This window comes from Tinamus guttatus, unplaced genomic scaffold, assembly GCF_059628265.1.
Source record: "Tinamus guttatus ecotype Peru unplaced genomic scaffold, ASM5962826v1 Tinamus_guttatus_pri_ptg000064l, whole genome shotgun sequence".
Taxonomy (NCBI): Eukaryota; Metazoa; Chordata; class Aves; order Tinamiformes; family Tinamidae; genus Tinamus; species Tinamus guttatus.
This window is the reverse complement of record NW_028288598.1, coordinates 94,530-121,062: the sequence shown is the minus strand read 5'-3', so window position 1 is coordinate 121,062 and position 26,533 is coordinate 94,530. Positions and strand designations below refer to the sequence as shown.

At 37.7% G+C, this 26,533-nt stretch overlaps 1 long non-coding RNA gene across 2 annotated transcripts in view; it reads left to right on the top strand.

Moving 5' to 3' along the window:
* The window catches only part of LOC104566993 (uncharacterized), a 56,721-nt gene that overhangs the window by 3,773 nt on the left and 26,415 nt on the right, over window positions 1-26,533 (top strand). The window lies entirely within an intron of this gene.

Here is a 26,533-nt window from a genome sequence, read left to right as displayed (position 1 = left end):
CTAGTTTGAGCCTAGGGGATAAATCATCCAAAGTGTCAGCATTTTGTACTTCCTTGGGAACAGGGGCAGAGGTGATGAGCTGCTGGAAGGTGTTACTGTCTCCCAGAGCCCTTTCTTTGATGTAGAGACAGTTGCAGATGTGATTACGGCTGACAAGTCTGTTAAAATGATGCCAAAGGCTTTTGTTTTGTGGCTTTCTACCTTGTGGTTTTCAAGTTTTCACAAAAAAGCTGGGATTCTCCCAGGTGATGAGGCCCAAAATCTTTCCCAGAAAAGTGGAACTAATACAATGTATCATTCCAAAATTATCAGACTACATAATAGGATAATACTACATAATTAAACTGAATATAGGGCCTTAAAAAAACAAAGAGAAAAAATGGTCTTTTGTTACTTTTCGTAGTATATTGCTGGAGAGCTATGGTCATATCCTCTAAAAGCTGTGTAAATAATAGATCTACCACTGTTTTTAAACAAACAGCCCTTTAGGTAGAGCAAATAAAATATTTCAGTCATTTTCTTGATACATTATTAAAAGTAGCTAATGTGTTTTTAAAATATATTACTGCTGAGATTTTTAATTTTTAACTGTTTCTCACTATGTTCAGACTGCAGGAAATCAGACATAAGCCATGAATCAATATTTTAACACTAATTAATCAAAGAATAGAAAAATCAATTTTACTAGAGGTATTTTCCTAGAAGGTATTTTCATGGAGGATAATTTTGAAAAAAAAAATCCACAAAAGCAAAGTAAACTGTAAATTTGCTGTAAACGTTGAGTAAGTAACTGCAAATGTGCTGTGCCTATATGAATGGTTCTGAAATATACCTGGAAATCTGAATTCAAAGAATACACCAAGAAATTGGACCAATTAGGGTTTTAGTGACTGAGCATCAAATAGCAATAAAAGCTATTTAGGGTTTGTTGTGCTGTTGACATAACAGAATCGAGATTCTAATTCAGTAAATCTGAAAAAACAAACAATCTTTTACAGTCTTTTGCTAAAGACTTTTCTCATTCTCCTGGTCTTCTTTTCCTGGTAATTATATTATTTTATAGTTAGCTCCATAGCGAAGATAGACGCAAACTTTTGTAGGAAGTCTAGGAGACTGGACTGTTGTCACATTTGTTTCTTGAATTTGTTCCTTGAATTCCATTTCTAATTTGTGTTCATTTAAGTGTTCTTGGTTGGGGAATAAGGGGTTGGAGAATCAAGGCCAAAGACGAAAACATGAAAACTAAATGATAAACTAAGAAAATGAAGTACTGTGCAAAGAGAAAGACACTTGTCGTAGAGAAAGTAAGTGTGTTGCAACCAGGTAAAAAGACCAAAAGTTATAAATAAAACCAAGAAACTAAAAGACATATGGGGAAACCTTACCTTGAGCTGATTTTCAAAGTCTTATTCCCATTTTCAGCTTCATACACTTAAGAAAGACTTACTGAATTGGTGTTGCCAAAGCAGCCATACACCTTCCTGTGTCAATGGTGTGTCCCATTTCAGAGTATTTTGCTATAATACTGTCTTGCTGTCTTTAAGAGTGGAGCTATTGTTAGATTTATGTTTTATACAAAGTAACTGTCATTTTATCGATGAAAATACCTTGTTTTGGAATTAGCATTAGAGTTCATTCATTTGGTATTCATTTGGTCAACACCCGACATCATATATTTTATGTGTGTGTTCTCATGCATCATTTATGATAATTTACTCTTACCTATGTTAATTCTGGTGCTGCATTCCTATAAGTAACACTATTTTTTGTAGATAGAATCATTTAGTAAATATTCATTTAATAGTTCATTGGTAAGTCTTTTAAGTTGGACTGCAGTTTGTTGGCCTTGCTGGCTTGCAGCTTTCTTTTTGATTCTAGGTATTTCCTAGGTTCTTCTGTAAGGTGCCTGAAAAAAATTCCACTGTTTGACCTCCGTGTTCAGAATTATAACTTGGACCTGGTAGGAACCAAACACTGCAGTGGTTTATTAAAAAATCATACATTTTTTAAGCCAGTTTCATTCAGGCAATAGAACTTTTCTAGGCAGATGAGGTGTTGGGTAGCTGTGACATAACTTTCTTCCTTCAGCTTCGAGTAATAATCCCTTAGACTCGTTTGGGAAGGATCACTTGTGATGTGGTAGCATAAATTCATTTTCCATATTTGATCTTCACTTGAGATTGCAGATTGGGTGCCAGCTGGTGCCATCTGTGTTTATGGATTTTGTAATAGTATTCACCAGTAAATTATCCGAAAACTAAATCAGTTTACATAGGTCCGTGAATTGCTGGTTGTGAGGTTTACGTCTAGGATCACAGAAAATACTTTTTTCAGAGGTTGCACTGAACTTTCATGTCTCAAAAACTAACCTCTAGTAAAGTACACGGTGGTGCTAATGCACTACTTTTATGTGCTGGCAAATGCATTTGAGGGAACCTATGTTTTAATGGTTACATACTCTTGCTTATGTCTCTTAGCGCGTGCTGCAAACAGTAATTTTGGGACAGAAATCTGTAGCAAAACATACAGTTTCATATCTGGTGGTTTCTTCCTGAAACATGAAATAACTGGAGTATGTGCAGAACGAATGTATATGTCACTGTTCCTGCAGTAAAGCAGACACAAAATATAAGATGTTGTAGATGAGAAGAAAATTTGTTGTCAGTGTGGAGTTTGAGTGAGATTTGTACAACAGAAGGTAGCCTTTCGTCTTCAAAGAAAAACCTAGCCTTCCTGCTTTTTGCATATAAATATTTAATATTTATGAGTGGTATGCATTGAATTCTGACTTTAGTATTATCACTGGAGGGCCTCTTTTACTCTAGGCCTCCCAGTCTCTTATTTTATGAAGTAAACAGGACAGTACATTTACTCCCTTGTGTAAATAGTTATCATGGCAGTAGAAGTTACTGCTCTATTTTAGAATGGAATAGGCCCCCTGACCATCATTCTTACAGCTAAATGTGAATAATTTAAAGTATATAGGAAGATTCTGGTTGAAAACTGACTTGCTGAAAAGGGGTTTTCAAATGTAACTGTGATTCCCCATAAGGCAATATGTTCTTGTGTGGTTTTTATATGTTGAGATCAGTTGCCTATATTTGGATTTTAAGTTGTCATATTTGTGGATATGTTGCTATATTTAAAAATTTAACTTACAATTTCAGCAGGAAGTTGTGGGCCAAATTGAGCATAATGATTAAATTATAATTTTATGCTCAAAATAAAGTTTATGCAAAATTATTATTGTATTTATGCAAAGATAGTCTTCTCTCTCTTTCTCTCTCGTTCTCTTTTTTAATATTTCAGTAGTAATTCCACATTGATTTTTTCAGCATGGGGATGGCCTGGTGTGGTTTACCTTTCAAGAGCTGACAATGATCTAATTTTTCTCTGTTTTAGCTTTTCTTTAAGCTGCTTGTGCATGCCAGATAGCTAGAGTGCAAGATTTTCCACTGACTGCCCTGCTGATTGCTCTGTTGAGGTGCTAGATAATTTAGGCTGCCAGCTTGCAGAAATAACTATGAGGTTTGTGTTGCGCATGCATGTTTATTTAGTCATTAGTTGTGATCATGACTGCATAAAATCTGTGTAATTACCTTCAACCAATCTTTATTTCTGTGTGACCCAAAGCACATTCCATGACAGCCCTGACAGCATGAATTAGAGCTTGTCTTTCATTGCAACCATATCTGGAGTACTGAAATATCCAGTCTTTCTTGACTGTGCTTAGTGCAAGAGCGGGATGTGTTAAAGTGGAATGGTGAAAGTTCGAAAGAGAGCCTAACCCACCGCTGCTCAGGCTGCCCGTATCAGCAGCATTTGTGTAGTTTTTCTCTTGCATGACTTTCCCAGCGAATGGGCAGGATGCATCAGGGTACATATGCGCATATATGGGTATGTACAAAGCCACTGTGCTGTGCAAACATAGGACGCATCTGCTCCTAAGCCATGTTTCCTGGAGGCCTGGAAAAGGTCAAAGAGAAGTCCGTGCTATCAGCACAAGTCATCTAGCTCCAAGCTTTTCTTTCTTCTTACGAGCTTTTCAGATACGGGCAAGAAGAGGGTCTGGATGAATAGTTCTTGTGTGAGCGGATTGCTTGCAACCTCATTTTTCCAAGACAGTCGTGTAACTCTTTCTTGTTAAATCACTGGAAATTACAAGTGAAGATTTGGCCTCAGATGCTGGGGATCATAAAGAGGTAGGATAGGAAGAGGACACATTGAGTCATCCAGGCCATTCCTCTGACTCACATTAGGATCACCTGTATCTGTCATGATTGAGTTTTTGTTAGGAAACTCACCAGTCTCCCTCACATCATCATCCAGTGAAAAAGTTTTCTTTCCCGGTTGTCCAATTCATACCTTTCTTATTGCTGCTGTACATCATAGCTACTCATTCAGCATCTGAGTTGGACAGAGAGCATCATTTTTTTTCTTTGAAATCTTCTACAATGTTTTATATTTCTTCTTGCTGGACATATCCTGTTTTTATTTTAAGTTGAATTCTTTGTGCGACCTCAGTGGTGCTGTTCTCTGTACACCTTTTCTTGTTTTTTTGAGTTGTTTTCCATTACTTCATTTTAAATTCTCATCTCCTAACATAGTTTGGTAATATAATAGATGACTTGATTTCATCATGCAGGCCCTTCCTGAAAATACTAATACTAGAACAATTACTTTTTAAGATAAAATCCTTGCCCTAGAAATGGGGAATAATTTTTAACTGAATAATAAATAAATTTTAACTAACTCTTTTTTTTTTTTCCCCTACTTGTAAGCAGGAGAGAGAAACAGACAGGAAAATTTTAGGCCAAAATATATTCTTTGGAGTTCAAGTGATTTCATTTAGCCATGGGTATAGAAATATCTGAAAAACAAGAAAATTTATGGTGACTCCAGTGACTCTCTGCAGAGTGGAGAAAGCAGTTCACACAAATGTTAATGCATGGAGGGAAGCCTCATTTCTTTTCAAGTCTTTAAGTTAATTTACAAGTGATGGAGATAGGTTTTTTCATGAAAAAATATTGACTTTCATCCTTGTTTATTTCACTAATATTAATTCTCAGCCATTGTGTAATTGATGCTCATCGAAAAATGCAGTTTCAGGAATAATATCTGTAGTTGAAAAAAGTACGAGTTGTGTCTGACAGAGCAAATAGAAAGGGCACACTCAGGCATATTAAATGGGCATTACAAACACAGGAAGGTAGATTTTAAAAAAAGTATTTGAGGATTAACTTGAGAAAGAAATAAAAATTAATAGTAAATTCTTCTTTAGACACCTCAGGGACTGGGGAGTCTGCCAGCAAGCCTGTAGGGCCAACAGGTTATCAAGAAATAAAAGGAACATTCAAAGAAGGTAAGGCCATAGTAAAAAGACTAAGTTCATTTTCTGCTTTTCTATTCACTATGGAAGGAATTAATGGAGGTTTCTCCATTGGAGTTCTTGAGTTCTTTTTTTTTTTTTTAATGGAAGATTAATTGGAGGATCTGTCTCAAATTGAAATCCTGGCAGGAGATGCAGAAGAACTGACAAAAATGAACAATACCATGTTGCCCGATTCAGATGGTGTTCACCCGGGAGTTCTAAAGGAACTCAGCAATGAAGTAACTGCTAGTTGGGCTGAGACCTTCTTCAATGTGCTTTGTTAGTAGAGGGCTGGAGCTGGCAAATGGTCTGGCAGTTTTGAAAGAATTCCAGGGGGCTTTCGGAGAACTACAGACCAGTATGTCGCATGTCTGTAATATGCAAAGAGGAGACTTAGTGGAAACATATATAAAATATGAGATACTGGGGAAGAGGTAACACGAGTTTATCAAGGGCCAGTCCATGTTTCACCAACCTAGAAACACATACGTTACAGAGATCAAGTTGGTTTTTAGTCTTCTTAAATTTCAAAAAAACTTGAGGAAAGTAAGTTTTTGTGGAGGGAAAAAAGGTGTCTTGCATGGACCAGAAAGTAAAAAACAGTGGAAATAAATAGTCTGCTGTGTAGAGCTGCTGCAGTGTCATGTAGGTAATAACTATGTGAATTTATAGAAATACCTTACAAGGTCAAGTAACCTGCTAGTAAAACAGTATATGCCACTCAATGTTGATAGAAAAAAATGGTGAGGTATTGGGAGGACAGGAGAACAGACCTACCTTTTCATGTAAAGCTGTGGTCTCTGACCTGACTTATCACTGGGATATATAAGCTTTATAAAAAGTAGTTCATGACACAGTCAGGAAAGCAAGCTGAATGTTAGGAGTCTGGATTTTTTGATGTTTTCTTTTAAAGAATACAAGACAAATCCACCATTTTAATCCATGGTGAATCCATTTGAATCCGCCCACTTCTTGGCTGCCATGTTGTGAACCACCATCTCAAAAGGATGTATTAAAACAAGAAGAGATCCAGAGAAGTGGTGTAAAGACAGCCAGAGAAGTGTAACACTTCCCATACAAAGTGAGTTAAGTCAGTGAGGAAGAGAGACAACTGGAGATGCGATGACAGTTTTATAAAATTATGAATGGCCTGGCTAGATTGCTAGGGATCAGTCAGTCTTTCATCGTCTCTCCCAGTACAAGAACTAACGTGCATGGAAATGAAAATGGCAAGAAAGAAGCTCAGAAGAACAAAAAGATGAGGTTCTTCACACACATGTATCAATAAGTTGTGGAACTGCACAGGATGTCAGAGATAGTAAAATTTTACACTAATTCAAAGAGAGACTGGATAAAACGAATGGAAGAAAAGGTTTGTAGAGGATTATTAAATACATAAGCATGACCTCTGGCTTTGAAAGCCCTTGAACTGCAAACTGTTGGAGACTGGAAACTATTTGGGGAAAGTATGACTAAATGGTTGCACTATTCTTAATCCTCTTCCCCAGACATCCGCTTTTGGTTGCTCTTGAAACCAGGCAAGGGTACTGGGCAGAAGATTCGACCCAGCGTGGCTGTACTTACTCCTTTTTTTTTTTTTTTTTGTCTTTTAAGAGCATAAAAATTCAAGACCTGCTTTTCTGTGAGTTAGCAGTTCAGGCTAACATCTATAGATCTTGCACTTTATAGGCCAAAAGCATCCTATTCATTTTCTTTATAATTTAAGACCGAAGTATATTAAAAAAAAAAATGCAAAAAACAAACATTGTCATAAGCTGTGTCCTGCCAGTTGGCATCAGCTACAAATTATGTTTCATTTCAGTCATGCTAAAATGCCAGATGAGATAATACACATTGTCTCATCTAGGGAATCTAAACAGCTTTGCCTGTAATCCTAACTGGGCTTGCTGATTTATTTTCTTCAACACTTCTGTGAATTTTTATTTAATGTGGAAGTTTCTCTTCTCTTTTCCTTCTTTCTTGTATTATAGATGCATTTGACCTGGTGAAATGAACATAAAATATGCAATATGCCCTGCAGAGTTAGAAAGAAAAGAAAGGAAGCTCTCAGATCTCAACTCAGACAGAGAAATGTAGAAGGACAAGGGTTCTGTGTTACTAACTCTTCTACAGACACTGATTTTCTAGGTTAATTTTGTGTGTTGATTCAACAGTAAATCTTCAGGGTACCTACAAGCAGATCAAAATGCATAGTCATAAGGTGCAAAGATTTAGTATATATGCATCTTGTCAGCTCCAGTTTAACTTTGTTAAACTGGCTCTGACAATGCCAGACTAAGTCCTGTTTGTCTTCCCTCAGCTGGTGCAGAGTCTGCCTGAATGCAGTATCCAGTGCTCTGGCAAATTCGGAAGCAGTGGGATTGTGTCCACACCTGCTCTGTGGTAAATCTGTACTGCTTGGTGACCATAGCAGACGGTGATGTGCCAGATGGTAATCTGGCCTTAATGAACACAGAGCTGTCTTGCACATGCATTCTTCACTTTTCTGTCATGTATTGATATATTTAACATGCTTTGGCTGTCTGTCATGCTACCTGTCTGAGGTACAGGGAAAAGTGACTTTGCGTGGAGACGGAATGTGCGTGCAGTGATTGTTCCACCAAAAAGCTTTTTTGTCGGAAATGCTGCCTCATTCTGTGTACCATCTCTGTTAACAGGCGGTAAATTCCCAGATTAGCTGGGCTGATGCGCTGGAGAGAGGATTAAAATGAAATGAATCATTCATGTGTTATGAAGTTCCTTTCCAGGGTCTTTGCAGTGTGTTCCCACTTCTGCCTCTGAAGCAGACTGATCATACTGGAACTCTGTTCAGTTTACCCTGAAGTGAGCTCTGTTGAAGCAGGTGGCTTTGGAGGCTGGGAAAGCAGGACTACACAGGGGCTTGAAAGGCAGCATTTGAGTCTGGGCGGGTGAGACTGTTAAAGTTTGTTGTAAATAACAGTGAGAGCTGTTTTGTTATACCATATATAGTGGCTATCTCTGCACACCTTTGATTATGCACATTGAGTGAATGTTAATTAATGTTACTACAACAGAGTTGTTTTTGAGTACCTTAAGAATAAACTTCAGTAAACCCCAGAAGTAGTTTTATGTTCAAATGCCATAATTTGATACCTGTAAATATTTGAACTGGTAATGTATTTGCACACAGCAAATACAATTCTGTTCTCTGAAGTTTTATTAAAGTCATGCCAAGCACAGTTAGTCATACTCAGCAGTATCACAGCTGTGTATTTCTGAACTGATGAAAGAAGATCAAATTTTCTGTTTAGAAAAGATAATGAACCAGTTCTTCTGTTGGACAGAAACACTTCTCTATGGACAGAGGAAAGTTTAGCTAAATAACATGGGTCATTGACTGACTATACTTCTGAGAAACGTCAAGTATGAGTAAGCTACTGCTTAAATACTTACCCATCTACCTGTTAGCTGATGAATAATACAAAGGTCTTTGCCAGATAATCAGAGAATACAGCTGAATACGTGCTCTGGATATGATTTGTGAATACAGTCCAAAAAAAGTCCTTTTTATGTTTTTTTTTTTTTTTCCCATTCACTACTTGGAGATCTTCTAAAAAGATAGGGGGAAAATCGCCTTTTATCAATCATTCAATCAATCAGTGTGATTGATCGATGACCTAAGGTTTATATCTGTGATAGTGATTCTTCTACTAAATCTTTATGTAAACAGACTATATTTTCATTAGGGAAAAAAAGGTGTTAAACGCTCTTTTGGCATGTTGGTTGGTATATATAAAGCTTACTTAATTGCTGTTTTAGAAAGCACTGTTTTGCTTTTAAAATTATTTTCCCATTGTTTCTTTCAAAGCCTCAGAAGCTCAAAACTCCATATGTATTCCCTTATCCAGAGAGGAAGCAGGTGAGGTAGGGTCAAGTTGTTATTGGTAGTAACCCCATAAAAATAGCTAAAACATCACATTAAGTAACAGCAAATAAGTGTTGACTTGATACTCGCAAATGCTCTCCAGAACAATCCTGCATGCAGGGCATTTTCATCATGAAGAATAGAAGGGATTTATGTTCAGAATGACTGTGTGAGGCTGACTGCCTCGTTGCTTCACATTGGGACCTAAATCTGGACTTCTACTCCTCTGCAAAAGCCTCACACTTCTCCTTTTCTTTCTCCTCAGTATTTTTCAGGGAGTAGACTGTCTGTTATATTTGGATAGCTATGGACATCTCTGCTTCACTTGTGAGAAACAAATATAACTCCTAATCTGTGTTTATGTCATTACCATATTAAAGTAGTAGTTTATTTGCTGGTCTTACAGTGAAATTAGTGTCGTCTTTAAAAATAATAAATATTCCTACCTACTGCTTCTGTCTGCTGTTCATAACTGTCAACTTCATAAGGACATTTTTGCTAGAGACTAACATTTTGGTTTTGCGTGCAACTGTAAATGTTTGATACCAGATGAGTTGTGTATTCTTGTAACTCTGTATTTCACTAATTCAAATTAAATATTTCTTGTGTTTAACGCAGGCATGCTGTGACTGTATTAATGGCAGAGTAATGTTGTAATATTCCTTGTTTATGAACCAAGAAAGCAATGAAAATTGCTGTTTAGCCTTGTCTTTAATGAATAGAGGCTGGTGAATCTTATTTTTTTATATAATAATTATTTTAAGCCTGGTGAACCTTGCTTTTTTTCATACATACTTTATATTAGAGTTGTTGGCTTTTTATTTTTGGCATGGCTAAGATAAAGATTTAAAGGAGCAAATTACTATATATGGATATAGCTAGCCCAAAACTGTCTGTGCTGCAAAAGCTTTTTTTGTTTGTTTATTTTTTCTTTTCTCCTGAAGTTTTCATTCTCTTGCAGTGGAATAAATGATTTAGTATCTGGTCCATCCCTCATGGTAGGGATCACGGCCCAGCTGAGAGCCAATTTTTTGAATGATTCCTGTTTTGTTTTGAAGTTAGTGTAAGTATGGTGTTAAAAAGGGGAGGTTTCTTGTGGTAATGTTGCATTGACAGTTAGAGAAGCAACCATTGAGTGAAAAATTTAATATTCCTTCTCCTCTAATTTAACATGATTAAAATGTACTTGTTTTCCCCCTCCTTTTTCACAGGAGTTTGGGTATTTGTGTACAGCATTTAGTATCTTCTATGCTGGAACATGTCTGTCAGCACCCACTTCCCATGGTCACTGGCTCTGGCTTCCTTTCTGAAAACTATAGTGTATTGCAGCTAAAAAAAAAAAAAAAAAGAAGCAGTCATCATTAGACTTTGTCTTGAGGGGAATCTGCTCCTGCACTGGAAACATTTGAGGGAGTAAGTCTGTTCTTGCCCCTCAATGCCACTGAGATGGGTAGAATTCAGTCTGGAAGTGGAGGTAGTTCCTGAGGGGCAGGTAAGCGTTTGCTGAATTTCTGCATTTTTCTGGCCATATGTAAGTGATCCAAGTGTTGCCCTGGGTGGGTTAATTGCTTCATTGTTGCTATGTGAGACTTTCTAGAAAGAGTGTGTGGTCCAAGAGACCGCACAGATTTCCTGGATGAGGCCCACACTGTAGTTGTATCTGTTATTTATTATAGTCTTTCAGAAACAGAAGATAAACTAGTTTCCCTAATGATGATGTTTTTTTCGTATGGTTAAATGAGTTTCTGTCTTTACAGAGCAGTCATTTTTGGCTCCCTATTTGTCTGTGTACTAGAGTTTTTATTCAGTTCGATTGGAATATGCACTGCCAAACCATTTGTTTGTTCCAGTACAAGGTAGCTAGTGTTTAAAACTTAACTATTTACGTATTTAGTATGGAAAAATATCAAATATTTCATAATTAATATGAAAAACATTTAATACAAAGCATAAATACTGTCTATACAATTTTACTTAATATAAAGAATATTTATTACATAAATAACTTTTGAGTTGTATTTCTAGTCTTGTAAATGCAGATACATTCTTAATTTTGTTGGATAAGGCATGCGCAAGAAGTATCATTTGCTATCATTGACATGATTTTGTGAACTATTTTTAAAATTCATAGTTGACTCTGGTGCAGAAGCAACATATTTCTCAGAGCAGTATCCATTCAGAAGATACAAGAAATGTGAGAATACGTACGATTTGAGCTTGAGGTAGCAACGCAAGAAGATCAATTGCAGTTTAGTTTGCAAAAATAATCTATGGATCAAGGAGAAAAAAAAAAAAAAGTAGAGGTGTTTCTTCCCGATTTACAATATACCTCTCTGGAATATATTTATACTTATTTGAATTGCAGTCAGCTTGAGGTACCTATTGTGAAAAGAGGTTGGCGGAATCAAAGGAGTTAAGAAGAAGGTATCAAAAGGATCAAAGGAACTGCAGGATGATTTATGAGGAAGACAGAAGTAGTTTTAGTGGCTTTGTTAAACAGTACTGAAATTAGGTCAAAGAAGCAAAGCTGTAACGGGGTGAAATGAAGAAAATATAAACTGGGTGTCAGTGTAGCCATGCGCTGAAATTGTTTTCTCTGGAAGCGTTTCCTATAAAATATCAGAAATCACATCAGCCACATCTTCTTAGGTTAGATAGGATCCTTTGTTTGCAACGTAACACTGTAATGGGCAGTCCTGCATTAATGTAGATTGACTAGACTGACTTTTCCATATCCCTGGTTTGTAAGAACTGTCTGTTTTTCATTGATTAACTTCAGCTTAATTAGTGTCTCCTAGTTCTTGAACTTTTTTTAGTAGGCTGTAAGGGGAATATTCACTGCATAATGACCTTAATTTGGCCTTGGAGGTTCTGTATTACCTAGACGTGTAGATCTATAGAGAATCCTTTCACCTCCACCTCTAGGAAACTTCCATTTGGACCAAAGAAATGTGTTTAAATGAGTTGTTTTGCCTATTTTTTCCCGTTATTCTGTGTCTTCACCTTCTTGAGGCCCTTCAGTCGTAAGCAGAGGGAGGGCAGAGAGCCAGGCGAATTGCAAACTGTCCTGCTCCCTTCTTCCTTCCCTCCCTCCTTCCTGCAGCTGGGTGGCCCTGCACATTGTGCCTGGGTGGTTGTCCACCCTGTGATGGGGAAGTGTGTGACCAAGGGACAGGAGACATATGTGCAGGTCATGCAGCCAGACATCACACCATAGCAGTTCTGCTCACTGGGATTTGGTGTTTTGGTTGCTCGAAGGTATATACATCCAGTTATTTACAGTTGAAGGTATCTAAAAAGCTTTATGTCTCGTGTAACCAAATGAGGGGGTATCCCATTTCACTGAGCGTTCCCCAGACATAGCTTTGTGATTCCTATTTTCAGAGTGGCCATGTTTAAAGTCACCATTTCCTTAAAAGGGTGGGGTAACATTGGGGCATTTTATGTTATGGATACTAGAGATGATACAACTACTAGAAAAGTCTCCATTCCTTCAATGTAATGATTGTAGGCAATGAATTATGTCGGGGGAAAAAAAAAAACAAATACAGCCTGCCTTAAAAAAGGAAACATGGTGGTGCAGGAGGAACACATGAGCTATTTCTACCCCACTTCCATAACCTCATAACTAAATCCCTTCTTGTGACTTAATAAATGCTGCTCAAATTGTACTTTTTAGATAACTTGGGGACCAGTGACGTTAACATTTGTAGTCATATAATGTTCTGTTGTTTCCAGTGTCTTCCGAATGAGTGGAATGTGGCACACCATTCCAGCCATAAAGTGTGGTCCATTGAATTAATTATCTATGGTAAATGCTATTTTTAAAGATACAAGGCATTTCACAGAATTGCAGACAGCTTTCCGTGATTGTGTCTACTTTTATTTTTACATTTGATGCTTTTAAAAAGACAAATGTTATTTTTTAAAAAGCCCTATTTTTTAGAGACAACCCTGGCTTATCCATTTTTTACAGTTACCCTTTCATCACATAGTGGACTTGAAGTTTTCTTCTTGCATGAATGATTTGATTATATTGAGTTTTAAAAAACAACCAAATCCTTAATCATCCTTTATTCTGGCATATGTGCTAGTGTGAAAAATTACTTAAAATCCTCAGTATTCTGAAACGTAATGGAGACAACCTGTTGTATGATTAAGAAAATATGTAGAGCATAACTATCTTGTCTTTCATTTATGGACAGGGAAATTGTTTTAATAACATCATTTTAAATAGGTTTTTGTAAATTTGGAAAACATTTGATTTGGTTTCATTCTAAAATAAGGTCCAATAGTATCTTTGTTTTCCTCATAAGCAGATGAAGATGCAAGATTCGATTTTTAAACTAGAGTTTCCTTCAGCTTAGTAGGAATAGGACATCCGAGCTGTACAGTTTGTGCTATCTTGGCCAGGTGGTGTCACCTTCCAGATATCTCCTCTTGGTGATATGTTGAAAGCATGTCTGTGCCCGGAGCCCGTCTGTCCTGTTTCAGCTGAAGTTCATGAGAGTACTTTCTTGAAAAGAAAGCACGTCCACTGTAGTACATTGTATTCTTTCATCTCTTAGCCTTCCTGCCATTCTTACCTACATTTGTTATTCTTTTAGTCAATTTATGAAGTTTATGTTATCTTGAGCACTTGAGACAGGAACGATTGCAGATAGTAGTTGAAGGTGAGAGATGTTATTTACTTAAGAGGTCTACGGCTGTTAGTTACCAAAGAAACAAATGCTGCCCCAAGTGGTATGTGTGCTCATGCATTGTTCAGGTCCTTGATGTACATTCATATGCTCCAGGCATATGCTCCCTTTCTGTAGTACCTTTGATTAGCTTTTGATGTCCTTGATGTCCTCCTGAACCTTCTGTTCTTAATTGTAGAACTCTTAAGATCTTATTCTTTTTCCATCTTGAAGCAGAAATCTGCCTTCAGGAACATGATATGTGTGATATATGACTGTCATACTTGAATTAGTCCTTTCTGCAGATATTTCACAGCATTGTTGTTCTTTTTATAGTTGGTCTGGCTTGTACAGAACAAGGAAGGTCTGTGCTGCAGCTCAGCAGCTCTGGAGAGAAGCTGCTGTAAGAGATTCACTGTATGCTTCAAAATCAGCAGAACATAAAAAGCCCCAAATATTTAATGGTAGCTTCCCAACCACACTGGGTAGTCATGTTGTGGATGTTGAATTTGCTTTTAAACTCAGCGTGGCTGAGGAAAAAGTTAACTCTCATCTTCTGCAGGTTGCTTTAAGTGACTTCTTACAGGCAGGCTGCCCTGCCTTTCATCTCTTTCTCGAGCATAGTGGAGGAAACCACCAGACACGGCTCAGGAGATGCTTGGTTTTGCTCAAAAGAGGCTGAAACTGAACCTAGCTGAGGCTAGGCTCTCTGAGTGCTTGAGGAGCAGGAATTTTCCTCTGTAAAACTGAACTGAAAAATAGGATTTCAGTTAACTACAGAATTCTGATTTTATATATACATGTGTATGTGTGTGTATAATCTAGAACTGAAGATATGTTTTAATTTTTAAAGCAGAAGGAATGTAGATAATGTGAATGTCCTGTGATTGCTAACTGTACTTTCAGGAAAACTATAGTTTTGTTGGAGTCAGAGGGAAGTTTATAGGAAAATATCTACATCAATTATGACATGAACTTACACTGGGAACTTTAATGAATTTATGAATAGTTGTAGAAAGGCTTTAGCTAGGGAATAGCTTTTTTGTATGTTTGTACAAATCTTTTCATTTCTACAATGAAAGAAAATGACTTTTTTTAATAGTGTTGAAAGTCAACATATCCATTTGGCAGTGATAGTGTTACCAGTGCCCATGGAGATCTGGTTTTGGTTTATAGAGGTATTATGCATAAAAGAAATGAAATATATGGTTTCCACCCATCAAGATTATAACTAATATACATACTTAGGCTTGTGCATGTATGAGAAAAAACAAGTTCTGCATGTGCAGAAATTCAAAATGTAAACTATAATGATAATTAAAAAACTCAGGGCAGTATAGCTGATGCAGTCACTGGTTCTTCTGAGTAGTATCCTTATCCTTAACACTATCCTTATTTTCAGTTGTCATAAAATTCTAAGGGTTGTTCCAGTCAATTTCTTTCTGAATTACTTAAGATCACAGAGTTGCCAGAGGCTCTCTGGGTCACTGAGTCTGGTACCCAGCTGTTAAAAACAGCTCTATAGGAGATTTCCAGTTTTAAAAGCAACCTCGAATAGCACTTTGCACAGCACCACTCACAGTTCACAATGCTTCCCCGTGCTGTCTATTAAATTCTAGATGTGTGTTCATTTGGTATATCTATATGTCTGTATACCAGTATTAGGTTTCAAATATATAAAAATCACCTTTTTTTTTCCTTAATCCTTTTGATTTAACTTATTTGGATTGGATAGTAATCAGTTTCTTTTTGTTTCATCTCGCAAGTGCCTTGGGCCTTTAGAAACTTAAATGTTTAGACACTGATGGAAATGGCTATTAGTAATTTATCATTTTATTTTGGAAATGTGTACCCTAAACAGCATTGCACTAAACTTCTGGGGAAAAAAAAATGAAGTAATTGGAACAATTATTTGAAAAGTAATTGGAACAACGTGGAACATTTTAGATTGCAAAAGAGTACGAGGAAGAGCCAGCTATAGTTCCTGTTTAAAGGCAACAAGATTCTGTCCCATGGATGTGATTACCGTGATTGCTGTGGTAGGGGCTGTAGAAGCTGAGATTTTTGTAGCAGGAACAAACAGAACCTGAGCACTTCAGTCAGTCCATTACTAGATAAGAATGGCATAACTGTAAATGGGATTGTAAAACCAGCAAGTATTTTAATTAGATAGCCACGTCCATTATCTGGAAGAGACAATGTAGCTCTTTCCATGGGTTTAGAATGAAACACATCCCATGCCCTAACTCAGCACATCGCACAGCAACCACGAAAGTCACTGGGGCCAAATAAAGTGCATCCAGAATGCCTGAAAAAGCTGCCCAGAGAGTCCTGTGCTCCGCTAATGCTGCTTACGCCGCCTCCTGCCCCTGGGATTTTACCTCTGGGGAACTCTTAGAGACTAGAAAATGCCGCCAGTATTATGTCTCTATTTTATTAGATTATATGTGATGACTTAATATTGTACAGCACGGGCTTATGGGCTGGATCCAGCTTTTGTTTTGGACTCAGAGCCGTTAGGCTGCCAGCCGGATCTGCAGCTGGAGGGAGGAGGGGGCCTGGGCTGCCTCCTGAAGTGCTGGATTGGGAGGGAAGAGCCAAGGGGTGGTGCTGGGCAGCGCTGCACCAGAAACGGCCTTTGGCTCCACTCGGGCAGCAGCAGCTTGACCCTCTGCAGCAGGCTGCAATACGCAGAAATACTCAGCTCCCTGAGCTGCTACCTAAAAACTACCCTCTGCTCCCTCCAGGGAAAAAATTGGGGTCACCACAAATACTGGGAAAGGCAGGCTTTAGCATGGGAGCTGCATCATGTTGTCCAAGTGGGAATATGTTAACATACACTGAAAAGAGTGTAAAATTAATACTAACTAGTAGAAATTTGTGGAAAATTTATCTGAACTTGATATTTTCTTAGATGAAACTACAAGCTCAGTTGATAGATAACAATGTAATAGAATTAGGTTAAGCATTTAACTTATTAACATCCAGTTTAGTTTTAAAACAAAGCAAAATCTAAGCAATGAGTAGATTCTTAAATATATTATATCGATATACTATGTCTATAGAACTGTCATTGTCTAACTGGGTTTCCAGATAATCTCCTGGTTCTTCACTAATCTTTTGCTGATGACGTAAAAGAAAGCATGAAATTATCTCTCAAATTTTAAACAGTCAAAACCTAAAAGGAGCATTGAAGCAAAGGAGGACCCAACTGCCTGGCTAATTGGGGGCATTAGGACACTTCTGAAGTAACTACCCCTTGAGCTACAACAAAGAAAACATTCCATGTAGTTTAAAATCACTAGTGATGAAAAAAGACCCCTTTCTGTGTGAATGATATAAAATAAGTAGTAGAATAATAAATAATAGAAAGGGACAGCAATGTGGTTGGTGAGCTATGTGGTATGGCAATTCTGAAGTCAAAGACATGCAGCTGGGAACTAAGAATAAAGGTAACAGCTACAGGCACGTTCTGCGTAAAACGTGGCAACTCCGAATAGAGTCACAGTGCATATTTTACTGTACGTGAGCTCTCAGTGTAGCAGTTTGGCCAGAAAGGGAAAACGTGATTCTGTATGTAAAAAATGAGACACTCCAGGTAGGAGTAGACAATACAGAGGTTATATCATTTATCTGGCACTGGTACAGCAGCTACTGGAGCCCTGTACTACTGCCCATGAATCAAAGATTATGTTAACTGTGACCAGAGAAGAGCCAGAAAAATCTCAGAAAGACAGAGAATTATGCCCTAGTATTCTTACTCTGTTTGGTGTGTCAGTGAGAGAGTTACAGGTAATTTTAGAATCAAGATATTCCCTCAGAAAAATAAACTGTAATTCAACATAGAATTATTTGAGGAAAGTCATATGGCTTGACTTACATACAGGCCTTTCTAGCTCCATAAGGCATACATCTATTTCACTTGCTGATCAGAAGATAGCGTATATTTATTAACTCTATCTTCAGCTGTGTGCATTTGTGTAAAGGCCATCTGGCAAAACTCTGGCTTTCATCTGACAGATTCTGGCCTAAGCTGTGCAACGTACAATACTCATTAATATTGAAGTCCTTTAGGGTATTGCACTTAGATAAAAGTCTATACCAAGTGGCCCCCTCCAAAAAAAAAAAAAAAAAAAAAATTCTAAGCGATTGAAATTGTCTGTGCTTCAGAACTGCTTTCATGGCATCAGGATAACCTGTGTGCCCCCGGGGTGCTTTCTGCCCTGCTGAGCTGCTTTTGGGGTAGGCCCTCCTGAAGCTCAGGTGCCTGCACACAGGTGCAGTATAACCCTTTTTAACTGGTCTGAACAACTACCAGTGGTGGTTATCTTGAAAGCAATCTCTGGCCTAAATTTTTTTCCCCTCACAAGCCTAAATGCTTCTTTGGAGACTACTCTTGTATAAAATAATACATCCTTGAAGACTTGAATGTAATTGAGAAAGTCTATAAATCCAAATAATTTCTCCAGATATATTGCTCAACAATAATAAACCGTGGCAGCTAGGGATTGCTTTATACATGATCTGCCATGTCTTATTTCCAGTCTCAATCTCCAACATGTGTATTTGATTTCTTCTTTCTTTTCTTTTTTTTTTTTTTAAGTTACCTTCACAACGGCAATACTTGACCTTTTAGTCCAGAAGGAAAGATGCCTTTTGGGGGGGTTTTGCAACTGTTGTTCCACTGCACGTCCATAATGGGTGCAGGTTTTGTCATGGCCTCTTCTGCAGCATGCTTGCCCTGCTATAAAGACTGTGTAATGCTGAATCTATTCTTTCTAGCATGACTTCTGCTGTTTCACGATAAAAAATAATAATAATTTAAAAAAAGGCAATCAAAGTTGCTGTCTTTCCTGGCCTTCGCTGCTAAATTAGCTGTGTTCATCATCCCCTATGGTATAGTAAAATAGAAACAAAACCTGATCTGATGGAGAGCTTTGAAGAAAATCCTGTGTACTGAATAATGCTGTGTAATAAAGCCTCTATAATGTATTGATCTAAATTTAAACTTCTAGAGATCCATTTGGTTAATTTACTTTTTGCTTGAAGAATAGATAGTACAATACTAGTACACAGTACATAGTTTTATTTCCTGACATAAAAGATTTCAGATGTTTTAAAAAAAAAAACATGCCTGAGTAATGCAGGATTACCATTATTTTGCAAATATATTAGCTTCAAAATAGGAAGGGAAAATAAATATCCTGGAAATATCAAACAAGTCCTGGTTTTAGTTTGTTTTAAGATTTTCTATCTGAATGTTTAGCATTTTACCCAGTAAGAAAAGGAGCCACTTCTGTTTAGCAATAAACTGATCTCTCTGCAAGGTGATAATTAAAATGACATATACATGTAAAAGGAAAGTGAATCTTTCTTCCCCCTCAACACATATTTCTTCTGTAAATAGGCTTTTAAATGGCCTACTTCAAAATTATGCTACAGATTGATATATGAGTAAATTAAGTCATAAAAGCACTGGGTACAATTTCCAAGCATCTCTTTGTACAAACACCATTAAAATCACAAAAGACACAGAGCCTAAAAATCAGGCACTTGCTTCAAGTTAGCAGAGCTTGGTGACTGCTGTGTTGTGCAAGCAGAGGACTCGGCCCGCAGAGCAGCTCTCTGAACTGCTACCCACCTTGGCCGTGCAGGCTCAGGGCATGAGCTGCTCTCAGCTTGGGACCTCCTTGAGACTTGTATTTCAGAAGGTCGCTTCCTCCCCCTTGTAACTTTTAAGTGCCACCATAGGCAAGGTGATGTTCACTTTCCATACCTGACTGCCAGTACAGTTTGACAATTTTGCTTATCGTCAGAAAAAAAAAATCATGCAGTAATTGCTAATACCTCTTGAAAATGATAGGAGGTATCCTTTGGGTATCACTGTGATACCTCCCTGAATTTTCAGGGCATGATTGTTTTAAAGGAGCTGAAAAGTGATGGGTCCAGTAAAAATCAGTGAAAGACGTACAGCTTGCTATCAATTATATCTTTTTTCAGCGATCAAAGGAGAGTAATCTTGGTTTACCTGAATAATGCTATTTTAAGGTAAAAATGATCCATTATCTGGTGTAACACTTGCTTTTTCAGACTGTTTAAGACTGTTTACTTGGAACTGCATTAATACACGTCATTGTTTTGCAAAGATTGTCCTGAGGAAATATCCTGAGGAAATGTAAGAAGAGCCTGTGCTATTTGAGAAGTTAAGGTTTATCCATTGACTGAGTTTGGATGTTTCACTGGGTAAATATTTCAGGATTTTTTGTTAGGTGAGATTGCAAAGACTTTGGTTTAAATTAGTTACTTGTATTATAAAGAGTCACAAATAGCATTCAGACCATCAGGTTCCTAGTTGATAATTAAAATAAACCTTAACAAAATTACTCCACTGGTAAACTCTGCTGTTTGCTAGTGCCTATTTCTACATCAAAGAAAACAGGCTGCAAATAGGCTTGAGGAGGGTGTTTTCTGGGGGTTTATGTGCCTCTTTCTTTAAGGCTAACTGACTTATATCTCTTGCAGACTGAAAATGTTAATGTTTAAACTTATGGAATCAAGGGTTTAAGTTCTCTTTAAGTGATTATTCAGACTGGTTAAATATTTTGCCAATTAAGAAGCAAGAGTGATTTTGTCTGGCCCGGTAGAGCAGAGGGAGTTGTTAGAGCTTGATCATTTATATGTTACATTTGCTGTAAAGGGCTAATATTTATTGCGTGAATTCTTTGTTTTAAGACAATTTTTTTGTGAAACACAGTGGAATCTAATTTTATTTCACATTTAAATTATTGATACAATCTACTAAAGGTCCAAGAAGTTTTGCCTTTTAGAGATACAGATACAGAGACCTAGATATATGTATGGCTTTACTGTGAATTAATTTGAATTAAGATTTGCACTTTTGTGGATGTGTTTAAAATCTAGGCTAACTTGAAGGCTGTTTGGCTTTCTACAGTATTAACTGAGTTTCACTACTTTTGGTGTGTAAGCAATATACTGGCCTCATGAGGCTTAATTAAAACTATAAGCCCCATCAGATGCTCTCTGCAACACCTGTAAGAGGAGTCTGGCATAGCAAGCAGAGCTAGAAGGAAAAAGATGAGGTTAATTTGACATCTGCCCAGCAAAAGGAGGGGAGGAGGTTTTTTCTTCTTTTGTGAGATGATAGCTGGCTGTATCCAGAAAACACGTGGAGATGTTTTTCTGGGAAGGTAATTTCTGTTTTAAGTAGGTAGGAACAGAAAAGTGGGACTGCTAAAAGCGCACAAGATGCCCTTTCCATGATGACATTCCTTTCTTCCTTTTACCCTTGTTTTTTGTGCTGATCATCATCTCAAAGGAACCTAACTAAAGAATATTTTGTGACCCTCTTAAGTAAAAGACCTTACTTAAAGGTAAGGACCAACCTCCTTTCTGGTGGAAAATCCAGTGCAGAGAAGTTAGGTGAAGCCTGAAATAATTACAGAGTCTGTTGGGCTACTCTTTGACTTGTGGCCTGTAGTTCTGTCACGGCATGTGTGCTGCTAGACTGCTAGGAAACAAACAAACAAACAAACAAACAACAACAACAACAACAAAAACCTATTTTTGTTATTTGCCTGTTCTGCTTTTGTGCCATATGGCATCATACATTTCTTCCCCACAACTACAGGAACCTGTCCTATTATCTCATCTGAGAGGAAAACCATTGTATTTGTATTGCCATCTCTTGGTAAATTTCTAGATTTGTAATAATTAAGAAAGGCTTTTAAGAAAGGCTTTTTTAATTCTTTCTTTTGTTTTTTTTTTTTGTTAAGATCTGCCCGCCTAAGAATAGAGATTGTGAATCCTTTTGGTTGCAGAGAAGGGTGCAAATGAAATCTGAAGCTTTCTCTGAAGACAAATTTCTTTATCTAGATTGGGATAGGGGACTCCTTTAGTGTCAAAACTTAGTTATCAATTGCAAAGACAAAGGGCTTTTGTCCATAATGGCAAGGTCTTGATGGTATTTTTTTGGGGAGAGAATTTAATAGCAGAGGGTAGCCACACGTGCAATACTGAAACATGAGTATCAAATTCAGCCTGACATCATCTTGGCTTTCTCCTTAAGTAGTAATATTCAGGTGACAAATAATGTAGTAATAATTTTAGGCACATGTTGTAAGCATCCATTTGTTGGATGTGTCACAATATACTGTGAATATGTCTATGTTAAAATATTTAGAAGGACATATAGTACTAGTATATCTCTAGTTCATTAAACCAAAGCATCTGTAAACTGGGTAATGTGCTACAAACTTAATTGTTTTAGTGTTACTCCATAAGAAAGAGCATGTGGTTTTGTTTATGTTAAGTTGTCATACTTTAAGTCATTTAAAAAAGCCCACAAACAAGCTAATAACATTTTTAGGTAGGTCTCTTCATAATCTGAAGGACTGTCTGTTTATGTTCTGTTATAACCATTTTTTTCAGAAAGTCTTAGCTTGAGCAATTACCAAGTCTATGTATTTATTCACTCCTGCAACGCTGATGGTAAGCAGAGATGTCTGAAGTTGTCAGAAAAAAAATCAATGTTTGGGTCTGAGTCTTGTCAAATGATACAAGAAAAAAAACTCACAAGTGGGACAAATTAGAGATGTTCTTGTAATCCCCTAGTTGAAGGAACTTTTTGAAGAAGTACAGCCGTGACAGCTGCTGCCTTTGTAGGGCCTGGAGACCCAGCACTTCTCACTGCTCTGATGAGCAGTCCCACTTCCCTTCCTCTGCTCCAGAGCAGTCCTTATACCACCACGTTTGTCACAGGAGTTTATTGTACCCTAGCATGTGGTACTTATTATTAACCCTCTCCTTTTGACTGTCCTCTCATCCTAACTCTGAAGAAGAACATCCCTTTTAAATGTAGTATATTGTAGGAGGCTCTGTCAAGTGGTGGAGGAGACAGGATGGCACAAAGCAGCCAAGTGGAAAGAGTGGGAGGAAAAAGCGCAGCCAAGGGGGCTGTTCCTTCTTGGATGGCAGGAAATCTTCAAACTGGCTCAGCTGAAGCCTTGGGTTTATTTGCAGCGCCCTTTTTCCTACCACATCCTTTCATTCTGGGTGCAAAAGGGCTACTCATCATTTTGATCAAAGAAGATCAGTGGACGTAGGAGACTATAAGGACACATGAGTGTTTCAGGAACAGATTTCGGTCTTGGCTGCTTGTAAAGGCCATGACATGACTGAAATCATGAAACCATTCGTTCTCTGCTTCAGATCAAAGCGTTACAATCTGCTCCCCATCTTATTTCCACTTCCAGCTAATTGGGGACAAGCACAGCAGGGCACTGTCTGTCTGAGACATCTAAATAGGTTCTTAATGCCGAGATTGCTCTTGAAAGCCCTCCCCCTTTTGCGGCCTGCAGCAGCTATGCTTTGCAGATGGGAGGCAGCCATTTTGTTTTCAAACTTCTGTTGCCGGTGTTTGATTCTGCTTGGGCTTCCCCAGGGTGTCTCTTTTTCCAGAATTACAGTAGCAAAATTAGTTTTGGAAAGAAAACATACTAGTAGTCTGTTCCTGGAAATCTAAGTAGGGCTTTATGCAAAAAGGAGCAGTAGTACTCTGTAGCAGCCTGTAGTATTCTGGATTGAGAAATAACACAAACGTGGTGCTGGATATCCTCAAACCCCAGGTACAAGGTTATACCCTAGAAAAACATTAAGAGAAGATGTAGTTGTCTGCAGTGTAAGACCCCGTAAACAAACTGAGACCTACCAAAATATTTGCTGCTTTGCAGAGATATATTCAGCAAGCAAGAGTTACACATCCAATGATAGCAGGTGTCTCTGTCCTGTGTGCTCATCTACCATGGAAACCTTTCACTTCTGCATCCAGTGACTGCAGAGAGGAGCTTTTGTTTGGAGGCATCTTTGTGACTTGGTGCAGGTGATTGTCATTAGCCCTTTACAAGCTTGGCAAAGAGTCTCTGAGCTGCTGTGTCCCTCTTTCCAGTACGAGCAGCAGGGGTGCTCTGCCCAGTGAGCTCCTGCTCGACATAGAAGCTGCTGCCATGGCTGTCCTACCCTGAGCTACCCCTGGACTAGATGAAGCAAAGTTTCCCATTTATTCTGAAATCTGCGTGTGCTTGGAAGATGAAGCAACCATTGTGTGACAGAATTCAAGCATGCAGAGGGCTGGAGTTTTCAGCAAAGATAGGAAAATGCTAGCTCGGTGTTATGTGCTTCTCATTAAATCTTTATTTCTTATTTATGGTAGAAGTTACCAATATACTACAGATTGGGAAGAGGGAGGAATTTGGAGTTTCTATTGTTTTGTATATCTGCATCTGCAGCCTAATTTTGCTTTCTGTCTTCTGCTTCCTGAAGACACTTATCCCATTCTAATGGATGTGTGGAGCTTTATGTAAAGAAAAAAGAAAAATGTGACGTGAAACATGATTTTTTTGAGGTGTAAGTTGCATAGACTCATCTTAGTTTTGATACAAATGTATCATGTTAAACAGAGGTAGAAATTCACCTTCTGAAGCTGTAATTTGTTAGTAGGTAGAACACACCCTGCTTTAATGAAAGACAAATCAAGTATGTTTAATGTAATCTGCTGTTTAGGAAAGTACCTTTTATTGGATAATATAGGGCTGCATGGTATGACTTTCCATAAAGCACTGAGTTACAAGGAAATCGAACAAGTGTATTCATGGTGAGTAGTTGCATTTTAGGCTTCCCCAGCTGCACTCTTGCTTCAACTCAGCCTGGGCTACTTTCTGGGCTACACTGCAGGCGTTTTCTACACAATGCTAAAGCAAACAGCCCCTGCCACCCAAAATGAAATGCAAACACAAAGCCTCTCTGCAAGTGTTTATCTTGCCTTTTTTATTTTTTTTTCTCCCACCCTGCTCTGAGATATGCTCAGGACTGGAGATACTCTTTAGTGATCAAATTCTGTATACTGTCCCCATCCAGCAAACTTTTACTGGCCAGCAGTTCATCAATTGTCTTTGCTGATTAAGTGAAACTGAAATAAATTGTTGTGCAATGTCAAAAGAAAATGAGTTTACTTTGTTGTTTCGAAAAAGGGGATGATTCTAGTAAGGAAAACTTTACTTTCAGTGCTTGGAAAATTTTCAAAAAGATTTGAGAGAAATTGTTGAAATTAAACCTTAAGGTTGTATAAATCATACTTTCTGTTAATAAGCTGCATATACCTCATTTCTGTCTTTGTTTTTTGAAAAATTGCTGGTTACTGCCTACACTGCTTATAAAAGCTTTTGTCTTGCTTTTTGCCCAAGCTTCCTTGTTTTCTTTGTTTTCCTGGACCATCACAGTCCTCCATCTTTGTCATCGTAGAAAAGCAGAAGTGCAAGTTGTAGCATTTTTGAACACGTGCTGGTGATATTTTGCAGGGTAATGTGTTAGCTTTCATCTTGAGGAATTATATTTGAGATTTCTTTTTTCTTATTTTTGGGGTTGGTTTAATTTCAAATCCCAACATTGAATTGTGAAGTCACTCTAGCCTGTACAATTTCATTTTCTCCTCAGTTACTAGCAGTCAGATTTGTTTTAGAAGCTTATTCTCAAAGAAGAAAACTTTACAGTAGGGCACATGACACCAGCACTATCTTGTTTAAAAAGAGCTGCTTGTTTACTTCTGAAAAGGGTGAAAGAGCCAGACTTGCAAGTCTGCCGTGATCAAAACTCCATGAGACTGACTGACAAGAAGAAAAAATAAACACATACTACTGAAAGAAAGGTTTTACAGATGGGCTTAGTGAGATTATTTTTAAATATGTAAATTGCTTGAGTGTTATCAGTAAGGCTCTATTTCCTTAAACACTTAACTCCCACTAAATGCTTAGCCAATTATCCTGTTCAGCCGTTTAAAGATTAAGTTAGAGTGTTTACAAATGTGTGGTACAGAACAATAAAATTCAGTTCCTGACTAGAACTTATATTCTGGAGATGTACAGATAAATTGCTGAATAAATTATTGGGTGGGGGGAAGAAAGCCTAATTTGGTTTTCAGCAGTGGAGAAGCAATACAATATATCATCTGTTAAACAGATTTAGGGAAAAAAGTATTGGAGGCTGCTGAGCATAGCTCTAGAAAACTGCAGGAATACAAGAAGACTCTTTGTCAAGCTTGGTGAATCATCTACTTTGACAGAGGCCCCAGCAGTAGAAATGTCAGATTAAAAAATAGTGTAGTAGTCTGTGCTTGTGTTTTGAGTTCTGTTGCTCCTGAGATTTTATTTTCACAAAGCTCTGCAGAGATTATGAGTAGTAAACTAACAATATTTTGGTTGCTATGGTCAGAAGAGAAATTTGAAAATGCAGGATCAAGAAAAAAGAAATTGATCCTGGTACTACGCAGGAACATCTGTCTGGGTTTTCAAAGGCAGCTAGTTATCAGTGAAGGCAGATTTTCTGTCTGACTGTTTAAGGACTGTGTGTGCTTGTTGTGTCTATATTGATGCTGCTATTGTTCTCCTGCTGTGAAATGACAGATGGATGTGTCTATCCTGAGAGATTTACAACTTTTGGCTGACGTGCTTTTAGAATTCGTGCATAATAGAGCTTGCTGTAGTACTTAAAGAGGGAAGAAAAACA